Source organism: Nomascus leucogenys, chromosome X (assembly GCF_006542625.1).
Source record: "Nomascus leucogenys isolate Asia chromosome X, Asia_NLE_v1, whole genome shotgun sequence".
NCBI lineage: Eukaryota > Metazoa > Chordata > Mammalia > Primates > Hylobatidae > Nomascus > Nomascus leucogenys.
In genome coordinates, this window is record NC_044406.1 from 122,955,347 (window position 1) to 122,968,315 (window position 12,969).

General features: G+C 42.8%; 1 pseudogene; it reads right to left on the minus strand.

Annotated features, from left to right (window-relative positions):
• Nucleotides 1-7,296: 7,296 nt before the first annotated feature.
• Nucleotides 7,297-7,805, minus strand: LOC105738104 (annotated as a pseudogene).
• Nucleotides 7,806-12,969: the final 5,164 nt, after the last annotated feature.

Below are 12,969 nucleotides of genomic sequence, written 5' to 3' on the forward strand. Positions count from 1 at the left end.
AAGTATCAAAGACATTGATTTGCCATAAAATTTTAAGAGTCTTTATAAGAGATAAATAAATTCTTGTTCCTGCCTTGGTTCCATGTAAGGTATCTCTCAGGTAGCTGAGGCTCTAAATGTGCAAGTATGGGTTGTGTGGACATGACTGCAGAGCAGACATCCAGTCAGCAGAGGGCACACTCGTCACTCTCAAACCCTATTTCCAGATTTGGAGGTGACAATGGAGGAATGGTGGGCATAATCACATTGGAATAGGGCTCAAGTGGAGATCTAGAAAATGAGAATAGTCATTTTTCTCTTGAAAGTAAACACAAAGACAGCAAGAGAGGACATATTGATATGTTTGACAACCATGGAGTCCCCCAAAAATAAAAGTGTCTCAGGACTGGAAAAATGGGCCTTTAAAAATCTTGATTTGGCTGGCTGGCAAGATGGCCGAATAGGAACAGCTCCGGTCTGCAGCTCCCAGGGAGATCAATGCAGAAGGCAGGTGATTTCTGCATTTCCAACTGAGGTACCCAGCGCATCTTATTGGGACTGGTTAGACAGTGGGTGCAACCCATGGAGGGTGAGCCAAGACAGGGTGGGGCATCACCTCACCAGGGAAGTGCAAGGGGTCTAGGAACTCCTTCCCCATAGCCAAGGGAAGCCATGAGGGACTGTGCCATGAGGAAGGGTGCATTCCGGTCCAGATACTATGCTTTTCCCACGGTCTTCAACATGCAGACCAGGAGATTCCCTTGGGTGCCTACACCACCAGTGCCCTGGGTTTCAAGCACAAAACTTGGCAGCCATTTAGGCACTGAACTAGCTGCAGGAGTTTTTTTTTTCATACCTCAGTGGTGCCTGGAGCACCAGCGAGACAGAAACATTTACTCCCCTGGAAAGGGAGCTGAAACCAGGGAGCCAAGTGGTCTAGCTCAGCAGATCCCACCCCCAGAGAGCCCAGCAAGCTAAGATCCACTAGCTTGAAATTCTCGCTGCCAGCACAGTAGTCTGAAGTCGACCTAGGACACTGGAACTTGGTGAGGGGGAGGGGCGTCCGCCATTACTGAGGCTTGAGTAGGCGGTTTTCCCCTCACAGTGTAAACAAAGCTGCCAGGAAGTTTGAACTAGGCAGAGCCCACCACAGCTTGGCAAAGCCGCTGTAGCCAGACTGCCTCTCTAGATCCTCCTCTCTGGGCAGGGCATCTCTGAAAGAAAGGCAACAGCCCCAGTCAGGGGCTTATAGAGAAAACTCCCATCTCCTTGGGACAGAGCACCTGGGGGAAGGGGCGGCTGTGGGTGCAGCTTCAGCAGACTTAAACCTTCCTGCCTGCTGACTCTGAAGAGAGCAGCACATCTCCCAGCACAGCCCTTGAGCTCTGCTAAGGGAGAGACTGCCTCCTCAAGTGGGTCCCTGACCCCCGTGCATCCTGTCTGGGAGACACCTCCCAGCAAGGGTCAACGGACACCTCATATGCTGGCATCTGGTGCATGTCCCTCTGGGATGAAGCTTCCAGAGGAAAGAACGGGCAGCAATCTTTGCTGTTCTGCAGCCTCTGCTGGTGATACCCAGGGAAACAGGGTCTGGAGTAGACCTCCAGCAAACTCCAGCAGACCTACAGCAGAGGGGCCTGACTGTTAGAAGGAAAACAATATTAACCTTAAATGTAAATGGGCAAAATGCCCCAATTAAAAGACACAGACTAGCAAATAGGATAGAGTCAAGACCCATCAGTGTGCTGTATTCAGGAGACCCATCTCATGTGCAAAGACACTCATAGGCTCAAAATAAAGGGATGAAGCAATATTTACCAAGCAAATGGAAAGGAAAAAAAAAAGAAAAGCAGGGGTTACAATGCTAGTCTCAGATAAAACAGACTTTAAACCAATAAAGATCAAAAAAGACAAAGAAGGGCACTACACCATGGTAAAGGGATCAATGCAACAAGAAGAGCTAACTATCCGAAATACATGTGCACCCAATACAGGAGCACCCAGATTCATAAAGCAAGTTCTTAGAGACCTACAAAGAGACTTAGACTCCCACACAATAATAGTGGGAGACTTTAACATCCCACTGTCAATATTAGACAGATCAACGAGACAGAAAATTAACAAGGATATTCAGGATTTGAACTCAGCTCTGGACCAAGTGGACCTAATAGACATCTACAGAACTCTCCACCCCAAATCCACAGAATATACATTCTTCTCAGCATCTCATTGCACTTATTCTAAAATTGACCACATAATTGGAAGTAAAATTCTCCTCAGCAAATGCAAAAGAATGGAAATCGTAACAAACAGTCTCTCAGACCACAGTGCAATCAAATTAGACCTCAGGATTAAGTAACGCACTCAAAACCGCACAACTACCTGGAAACTGAATAACCTGCTCCTGAATGACTACTGGGTAAATAACGAAATTAAGGCAGAAATAAATAAGTTCTTTGAAACCAATGAGAACAAAGATACTATGTACCAGAATCTCTGGGACACAGCTAAAGCAGTGTTTAGAGGGAAATTTATAGCACTAAATGCCCAAAGGAGAAAGCAGGAAAGATCTAAAGTCGACACCCTAACATCACAATTAAAAGAATTAGAGAAGCAAGAGGAAGCAAATTCAGTAGCTAGCAGAAGACAAGAAATAACTAAGATCAGAGCAGAACTGAAGGAGATAAAGAGACGAAAAACCTTTAAAAAAATCAATGAATCCAGGAGCTGATTTTTTGAAAAGATTAACAAAATAGACCACTAGCCAGACTAATAAGAAAAGAGAGAAGAATCAAAGAGACACAATAAAAAATGATAAAGGGGAGATCACCACTGGTCACACAGAAATACAAACTACCATCAGAGAATACTATAAACACCTCTATGCAAATAAACTAGAAAATATAGAAGAAATGGATAAATTCCTGGACACATACACCCTCCCAAGACTAAACCAGGAAGAAGTCAAGTCCCTGGATAGACCAATAACGAGTTCTGAAATTGAGGCAGTAATTAATAGCCTACCAACAAAAAAATGCCCAGGACCAGACAGATTTACAGCTGACTTCTACCAGATACCATTCCTTCTGAAACTATTTCAAACAATAGAAAAAGAGGGACTCCTCCCTAACTCATTTTATGAGGCCAGCATCATCCTGATACCAAAACCTGGCAGAGATACAACAAAAAAAGAAAACTTCAGGCCAATATCACTGATGAACATCCATGCAAAAATCTTCAATAAAATACTGGCAAACCGAATCCAGCAGCACATCAAAAAGCTTATCCACCACAGTCAAGTCAGCTTCATCCCTGGGATGCAAGGCTGGTTCAACATACACAAATCAATAAACATAATTCATTACATAAACAAAACCAATGACAAAAACCACACGATTATCTCAACAGATGCAGAAAAGGCCTTTGATAAAATTCAACACCCCTTCATTCTGAAAACTCCCAATAAGCTAGGTATTGATGGAACGTATCTCAAAATAATGAACTATTTATGACAAACCCACAGCCAATATACTGAATGAGCGAAAGCTGGAAGCATTCCCTTTGAAAACTGGCATAAGACAAGGATGACCTCTCTCACCACTCCTATTCAACATAGTATGGAAAGTTCTGGCCAGGGCAATCAGGCAAGAGAAAGAAATAAAGGGTATTCAAATAGGAAGAGAGGAAGTCAAATTGTCTCTGTTTGCAGATAACATGATTGTATATTTAGAAAACCCAATCATTGGTCGGGCGTGGTGGCTCACACCTGTAATCCCAGCACTTTGGAAGGCAGAGGCGGGTGGATCATCTGAGGTCAGGAGTTCGAGACCAGCCTGGCCAAACTGGTGAAACCCCATCTCTACTAAAAATATGAAAATTAGCTGGGTGTGATGGCGGGTGCCTGTAATACCAGCTACTCAGGAGGCAGGAGAATCACTTGAACCTGGGAGGCAGAGGTTGCAGTGAGCTGAGATCACGCCACTGCACTCCAGTCTGGGTGACACAGCGAAACTCCATCTCAAAAAAGAAAAAAAAGAGAAATAAAAAAGAAAAAAAAGAAAACTCAATCGTCTCAGCCCAAAATCTTGTTAAGCTGATAAGCAACTTCAGCAAACTCTCAGGATACAAAATCAATGTGCAAAAATCACAAGCATTCCTATACACCAATAATAGAGAAACAGAGAGCTAAATCATGAGTGAACTCCCATTCACAATCACTACAAAGAGAATAGAACACCTAGGAATACAACTTACAAGGGATATGAAGGACCTCTTCAAGGAGAACTACAAACCACTCCTCAAGGAAATAAGAGAGGACACAAACAAATGGAAAAACTTTCCATGCTCATGAATAGGAAGAATCAATATCGTGAAAATGGCCGTACTGCCCAAAGTAATTTATAGATTCAATGCTATTCCCATCAAGCTACCATTGACTTTCTTCACAGAATTATAAAAAACTACTTTTAATTTCATATGGAACCAAAAAAGAGCCCATATAGCCAAGACAATCCTAAGCAAAAAGAACAAAGCTGGAGGCTATCTGACTTCAAACTATACTACAAGGCTACAGTAACCAAAACGGCATGGTACTGGTACCAAAACAGATATATAGACCAATGGAGCAGAACAGAGGCCTCAGAAATAACACCACATATCTACAACCATCTGATCTTTGACAAACCTGACACAAACAAGCAATGGGGAAATGATTCCCTATTTCATAAATGGTGTTGGGAAAACTGGCTAGCCATGTGCAGAAAACTGAAACTGGACCCCTTCCTTACACCTTATACAAAAATTAACTCAAGATGGATTAAAGACTTAAATGTAAGACCTACATCCATTAAAAACCCTAGAAGAAAACCTAGGCAATACCATTCAGGACATAGGCATCGGCAAAGACTTCATGACTAAAACCCAAAGCAATGGCAACAAAAGCCAAAATTGACAAATGGGATCTAATTCAACTAAAGAGCTTCTGCACAGCAAAAGACGCTATCATCAGAGTGAATGGGCAACCTACAGAATGGGAGAAAATTTTTGCAATGTATCCATCTGACAAAGGGCTAATATCCAGAATCTACAAGGAACTTAAACAAATTTACAAGAAAAAAACAAACAACCCCATCAAAAAGTGGGTGAACGATATAAACAGGCACTTCTCAAAAGAAGACATTTATGTGGCCAACAAACATACGAAAAAAAGCTCATCATCACTGGTCATTAGAGAAATGCAAATCAAAACCACAATGAGATACCATCTTACACCAGTTAGAATGGCGATCATTAAAAAGTCAGGAAACAACAGATGCTGGAGAGGATGTGGAGAAATAGGAATGCTTTTACACTGTTGGTGGGAGTGTAAATTAGTTCAACCATTGTGGAAGACAGTGTAGCAATTCCTCAAGGATCTAGAGCCAGAAATACCATTTGACCCAGCAATCCCATTACTGGGTATATACCCAAAGGATTATAAATCTTTCTACTGTAAAGACACATGCACATGTATGTTTATTGCAGCACTATTCACAATAGCAAAGACTTGGAGCCAACCCAAATGCCCATCAATGATCGACTGAATAAAGAAAATGTGGCACATATACACCTTGGAATACTATGCAGCCATAAAAAAGGATGAGTTCATGTCCTTTGCAGGGCCATGGATGAAGCTGGAAACCATCATTCTCAGCAAACTAACACAGGAACAGAAAACCAAACACCCCATGTTCTCACTAATAAGTGGGAGTTGAACAATGAGAACACATGGACGCAAGGAGGGGAACATCACACACTGGGGCCTGTCGGGGGGTGGAGGGCTAGGGGAGGGATAGCATTAGGAGAAATACCTAATATAGATAACGAGTTGATGGGTGCAGCAAACCACCATGGCACGTGTATACCTACGTAACAAACCTGCACGTTCTGCACATATAGCCCAGAACTTAAAGTATAATTAAAAAAAAAAATCTTTATTTGACTGGTTTGAGGTCAAAGTATTCACTGAATGGAGACATGATGTTCGCTGTTTGTCCGTGATATCTTAAAACACATAGGCCTTCTTAGAACCAAGAAGAATGCCATAAAATTCGCTAAACATGACACTGAAAGCCTTTGGTTCTAGTACCTTTTCTGTCAGTTCTTAGGCAAGTCAATTCCCCTCTCTGAGTTTCAGTTTCTTCATTTATAATATGAAAGAGTGGAAATGGAACTAGATTATCGCTAAGGTCCCTTCTAATGGTATGTGATTCTGGGAACAAAATGAAATCTGAGCCCACTTAGAATTTGTCCTCACATTCTAGAATCTCAAACTACAGTTCCTACGAGAGTCACATGCAGGCAGGATTATGAAAATAGCAAGCAATTCTGACTGCTTTGTGATGCTAACATTTTGTATTATCCAGTCTACGAGCTCTTTTGTGAATAACACTTGATATTGCATGGTGAAAATGATAGACGCCAAGATGCTCTCAGGCTGGACACTGGCAGCAAATAGGTTGTAGGTAGAAATACTTGAGGAGAAGAAAGCCAGAGACCAAGGCACTGCTCACACTGGGGAGGCTGAGGTCTTGAGATAAGGCCAGAATATTAATGTTAGTAGACCCCTAACATTCTCCTGGGTTAGATCTGGAGACCATTGGGAACCCTCAGATTTAAGATCGCCACTTTCATTTCTGTTGTCATATTTGTGTTCCTCAGGATTTTTTTTTTCTGTTGCCTGAGCTGGAGTGCAGTGGCACAATCTTGGCTCACTGCAACCTCTGCCTCCTGGGTTCAAGCGCTTCTGCAGCCTCAACCTCCTGAATAGCTGGGAGTACAGGCGCACGCAGCCACGTCTGGCTAATTTTTTGTATTTTAGTTGAGACGGAGTTTCACCTTGTTGCCCAGGCTTGTCTTGAACTCTTGAGCTCAGGCAATCTGCAGGCCTGGCCTCCCAAAGTGCTGGATTACAGGCATGAGCCACCGACCTGGCCTCTTCAGGCCTTTTTGAAGGAAATTAAAGTTCTGGTTTTCCTCCGATTAGTAATTTTTTTTCCATTTTAGGGCTAAATTTTAATAGAATGTGAGTCTGAACTCTTACATTTAGAACAAACAAAACCTAAAAGGTACTGATTGATTCAAAATGGCTTTATGGAAAAATTAATCTATAACAAAAAGTTGGCATTGAGTGCAAAGGCTCCACCTTTTTTTGAGCAAAGCGAACAAAGATTCCAAGGGACAGGACCAAGAACGAGGGGCTCAGACATTTACAACTGCAGGCATTTTCTCTTCCTTTTCTTCACGGGAGGTGGGCAGAGGACAGCTCGGATCGCTTCGTCAAACACTGTCTTGAGGCCTCGCTGTGTGAGCGCCAAGCATTCCAGGTATTTTACAGCACTAATCTCCTTAGCCATGGCTAGACCCTGCAGATAGGTGATGGGAGTCAGCTTCTTCTCCTTCAGTTTCTCGATCTTGTCTTTATCATCCCTAAGATCAAGTTTAGTTCCCACTAGGATGATGGGAGTGTTGGGACAGTGGTGCCGCACCTCAGGATACCACTTTGCACGGACATTTTCAAATGATGCAGGACTCACAAGCGAAAAGCAAATTAAGAACACATCTGCTTGCAGATAGGATAGGGGGCGTAATCTGTCTTAATCTTCTTGTCCAGCTGTATTCCATAAGCCCAGATTCACCGGTTTTCCATCTACCATAACATTGGCAGAATAATTGTCAAAGGCAGTAGGGATATATTCTCCAGGAAATGCATTGATTGTGTAACTGATCGGTAGGCAAGTTTTACCTACAGCTCCGTCTCCCACCAACACACCCTTGATGGCCTGCATCTGGGCCGCTTGCTGGGCCGCAGCGGAGGCGGCAGGCGCTGAGACCGGAAGCAGCAGGCTTGGGGCGCGGCGGACAGGCGCGAGGCTTGCGGGCGGCGGGGCGCTGGGTGCCAGGGCCGCTGTCTACGCTGCCTTGGCCTCCACGGACTGGAAGCTGAAGTCTGGCAGCGGCCACCACCCAAAGCTGAGGGAAACCCCTCTGATGAGTAATTGTATACTGATTTGAACACCGGAAGCAATTGCTTGAATTGGGGTTTCTTGTTGCTGTCTAAAGCACGTAACAAACAGACTTGTTTACCACGGAGAGTACAGCCACCACTGATTTTATTATTCCACTCTTTAATTGGCATGAAACTTCTAACATTGACAACAACAAAGCCATGTGCAGCTATGTATGCTGCACTAGCTCACTGGCTGAACTGCTTAAGATATGGCGTGAGTAGATGAAATCATCAAATCCCCGAAGGCCTAAGGTCTACTGCGTTCCGAACCTGCCTCCCTCTGTTCCCTCCACCTCACTTCCCAGCTGCTATGGTCTGAATGTGTCCCTTAAAATTCATATGTTGGAAACGTAATCACCCCTAATGCAACAGTGTTGGGAGGTGGGACCTTTTGAGAGGTGTTTAGGTCATAAGGGTTCTGCCCTCACGAATAGATTAATGCTACCATAAAGGGGGCTTGCAGAGGTGGATTCTCTCCTTTTGCCATGTCAAGACATGGCATTCATCCCATCTGGATGATGCAGCATTCAAGGACCCAGCATGGAAGCAGAGAAATCAGGCCCTAATCTGCCAGCATCTTCATCTTGCACTTCCCAGCCACAGTGTCTGTGAGAGAATAAATTCCTGTTCTTTATAAATTATCCAGTCTCAGGTTTTCTGTTATAGCAGCACAAAACGGAGACTAAGACACCAACTTTATGTGGCCAAGCTGTGGGCTCATAGCTTATGAAGCTGCAGACAGACTAGCCTGACATTTCGCAAAGCTAGGTGTTTGTGCCATTCATCCTGAGCCTGCATGATCCAGTACCATGGTCACTAGCCACATGTGGCTATTGAACAATTGAAATGTAGCTAATCCAAACTGAGGTATGCTGTAAGTGAGCAATACATACTGGATTTCCAAGACTTGGTACAAAAAAAGAATGCAAGGTATCTCATTAATAACTTTTATATTGATTACATGTGGAATTGATAACGTTTTAGATATACTGGACTAAATATAATATATCATTAAAATTAATTTCAGCTGTTTCTTTTTACCCTTTTTAATGAGTCTATTATAAAAATGAAAATTATATATGTAGTTCATTTTTTTATTTTTTTATTTTTATTTTTTCATATTCGTAGCTTAAATTCTTTTTTTTATTGGGCAGCACTGCCCTAGACTGTTGAGAAATAGTTTCTGACCACATACTCTGTGCCCAGCATTAGAACAGACCGTGGTTTCTTGCTCTTTGCCTAATCAGAGTCAAGCACAGTACCTGACCTATAAGCAGGTGCTCTGTTCAGGAAATGTGGCTCCAAAATACGATTATTTGACATGTTCATTACTTGGAACTGAGGGCACTTCGGAAACAGCAGATACAGGCAGAGGCTTTGTCTGAGCTCCCCTTATCTGTCTAAAAATGGATTCTCCAAAAGGAACTCAATTGTCAAGAATCCCCTCCCCTGGAATCTTATTAGCCAGGGAAGATTAACTGGGATCACAGGAGAGGAGGCTGGAGGTGGAGACCAAACCCAGATAATGACCTATTCTTCAGAGGGATACTCCGAGACAACTTTTATTACCTAAGAGACTTTTTATCTGTGTAACAAGACAACCTTTATTTACCATACATTTCCTCCTCTCACTCTCCCATAACTTGTGTTGCCACCATCCCCCAGAAGCCAGAAACCCCTATTCCTTTCTTTACCTTCAATCATCTGACCCTTCCTCAAGTCTCATGTTTTTGTGAGACTCTTGTGTGTATATACAGAATTAAATATGGTTTTTCTTCTGTTAACCCGTCTTATGTCAATTTAACTTGTTACCCAACCAGGGAACCTAGAAAGGTGGAGGGAAGCCATTTTTCACTCCCCAGCATTTCTTACTCCTGAATTAATGAATGTCCCCTCCAACATTCTAACCCTAGGATACACTGACTTTGGAAGAGACAGCCAGGGTGAAATCTCCCTGCTTCTAAGTAGGTCCACCCTGCCATTGCATGGTTGTGAGTGAAAAGAGCTTGGGAAATCACAGGACACCTTACTTCAAGATTCAGGTCAGCACATTACTCACTTGCTGTGTGACCTTGAGCAAGTCATTGCTCTTCTGACTTTCTTTTCTTCCTCTGTGGAGTAAGGAGGTTGGGCCAGAGAGTTAATCTAGGCTCCTTCCAGTGCTTGTACTCCGAGTCAATGACTAGAGAGGGGCAGATAAACCTTTAAGAAGAGCTAATATTCCATTATTCAGAATCTCCACCATGCCTGCCTCAAGTTCTCTTTTGGCTCCCTTTTGCCTGATTTACTTTTCCTCTTCACCTTTATCTGTTATACTCTGTGCTCTTGCCTATGCCTCTCTTCCCTGCCCCTCAAGCAATGCCAGTACTGTTTTTCTCCTGCTTTTCCATTGCTCTTCTTCTCCAGTTGTTGGGGTTACAAAATGCAGAAGGAAAAATACGTTCCAATCCTTGAAGTGACTATAGAGTAGGTTTTGGATGGAATAGGACTTCTTGTCCATCTTTGCTTTGGATACTATGGCAATGGTAAGGAATAGAGATGGCAAATGGCAGTCCCAAGATTTGGAGCAGTGGTGAGCTACGACAAAATTCTAGCCCACACAGTTCAAGGCAGCCATTACAATTTCAGCTTCCCTTGCTAACATTTGCTGGTCTGCCATCACTCTTACAATTTCCCTTAAAATTAGGGGTTCTGCAATGCCAGTTTGAAGCATTTGCTCTTCCAGCTGTTAAATGGGAATGAGAAGTCACTAGCTCAGGGGTTACAAATCCAAATACCCACTCAGGGGCCAGGCACAGAATAGGGAACATGAGCATAGTAGATGAGTGTAAGACAATAAGGAATGGTGGGAGGTGTGGCAAACCAGAGAGTGCTTGTTTTAGCTGAAGGCATTCAAATTCGTCTTCCTTTTTTCTTTTAGTTTTTTTTTTGTTGTTTTGCAGTGCTGACCAAACAAAACACATTTCTAGGCTGAATTTGGCCCATATCCCATAGGCCTCAAAGTTTGCCATTCTGCCTAGCTCATCTGTTGTCTAGGTTCTGATTATACACTTTCTAAATTCTACATTTTCTTTCATGATGATGGATGCCATACTAAGACAAATCACTTTAGAACTAGTGGTCTATAGTGAAAATTGGAACCTCATCAACATATGCAAACCTTCCCTCTCTCCCCTTACTCTCCATTTCTAGAAACACCCTCATCCCCACTCTGGGGGCCCCCATTCCTTTCATGGGTTGCTTAAGCATTAGTTATGTTTCAACTTCAAACCAAAGCAAAGATTCTTCATGACGTTTGCATCCTTTGAAATCTGATTATATATTGTCAGCAGATTTTTCACCCAAATTAAAATACCAGTGCTTATTTACACATAAGCTGAGCCTCTTGATAACTTGATATTTCTTCTAATGTGCAGGATTACTCTGAATGTATTCAAACTGTTGTGAAGTTGGAAGGATCTCAGAGGACATCTTGCCATGCCATATCTCCCTCTCTAATGCACTCTTCTACCTGCTGAGGGGAAAGATGCCTTTTATACCCAAATGACCTAAATACACAGAATCATCACTTCTCTGTCATCCTGCATTGCCACCCCCAGGAAACAATTAGCATCCTGAAGACAGAGCCTGTGTCTAAGCCGCCTCTGTAGCCCCAGCACACAGTGCCAGGTCTGGGACATGGCTGGCACTCAAAGTTTTGGAACTGAACTGTCCTTCAGGACAGATGTGGAACTGAACTGACTCCTTCTTCTCTAAATACAGTCATGTCATTTAATGATGGGGATACGTTCTGAGAAGTGCATCATTAGATGGATTTTCTCATTGCTTGAACATCATAGGGTGTGTGTACACAAACCTAGCTGGTACAGCCTACTACACACCTAAGCTAGGTGATGTAGCTTATTCCTCCTAGGCTACTAACCTGTGCGGTGTTAAAATATACCCCTGGCTGACAGACAAAATGGATTCCCTGTGGCTAAAATGAGACACACCAAGATGAAATCAAGCAGCCATAGCAGAGAGAGGGGTTGGTCACATACCCCTATATTACTGACTGCCATAACATCTTTTCTCCTATAATTGAGCAGAAGCTCACCCTTTAAAAAATTGTCAAAACACCTATAACTGGGAGTTTCCCAACTGATGCTTAGTGGACTGCCAGATGCCAGCTGGCCTGACCCTGCTTTGTGGGCCTGCCAGCAACCCCGATTGGACAGCAGACTGACCTTGTAAACCTTCTTTCCTGATAAACAGCACAGACCTCAAGCCAATTTCAGCCAGCAAACAGAGACTGCACAAAACCTCTTTTATGCCCTGTAGTTCACATTTTGACATCCTCATCCCCACCCCCCAAATAAACATAAAATGTATATGTATGTTTGCCTACTACACACGTGCATGGCTTCCCTTATAGATATTCATAGATTTCCCCCAAACCTGCTAAATATACATGTGAGGCAGACCTGAAAGACGTAAATGCGTTTCCCTCTTCCCCCTTTGGAGTGTGTGCTTTTGATTTCCCTGGAGGCTACATTTCCTGATCTGCAGATTGTCTCTCTGAAATAAAGTTTTCTCCTATTCCTTTCTCCATAGATCTCATGGTCATTTGTTAACAACAGCATGTTACTGTCCTGAATACTGTAGGTAATTATAACACAATGATAAATATTTGTGTATTGAAACATAGAAAAGGACAGTAAAAATATGGCATTATAATCTTATGGGACCACTGTCACATATGTAGCCCATCATTGAATAAATGCTATGCAGTGCATGACTGTTGTCATTTTTTCCCATTCATTTATTTACCTAGCACACATCCATTGCAGATATGTTTTCTGCTATGAAAAATGGAAAGTGGGAAATGTTCAAGCAGATTCTTTCCTTGCAATTTTTTTTTCAAAGAAACGCTTTCATCCTGAGTATTGTTTATTGAGTGCCTA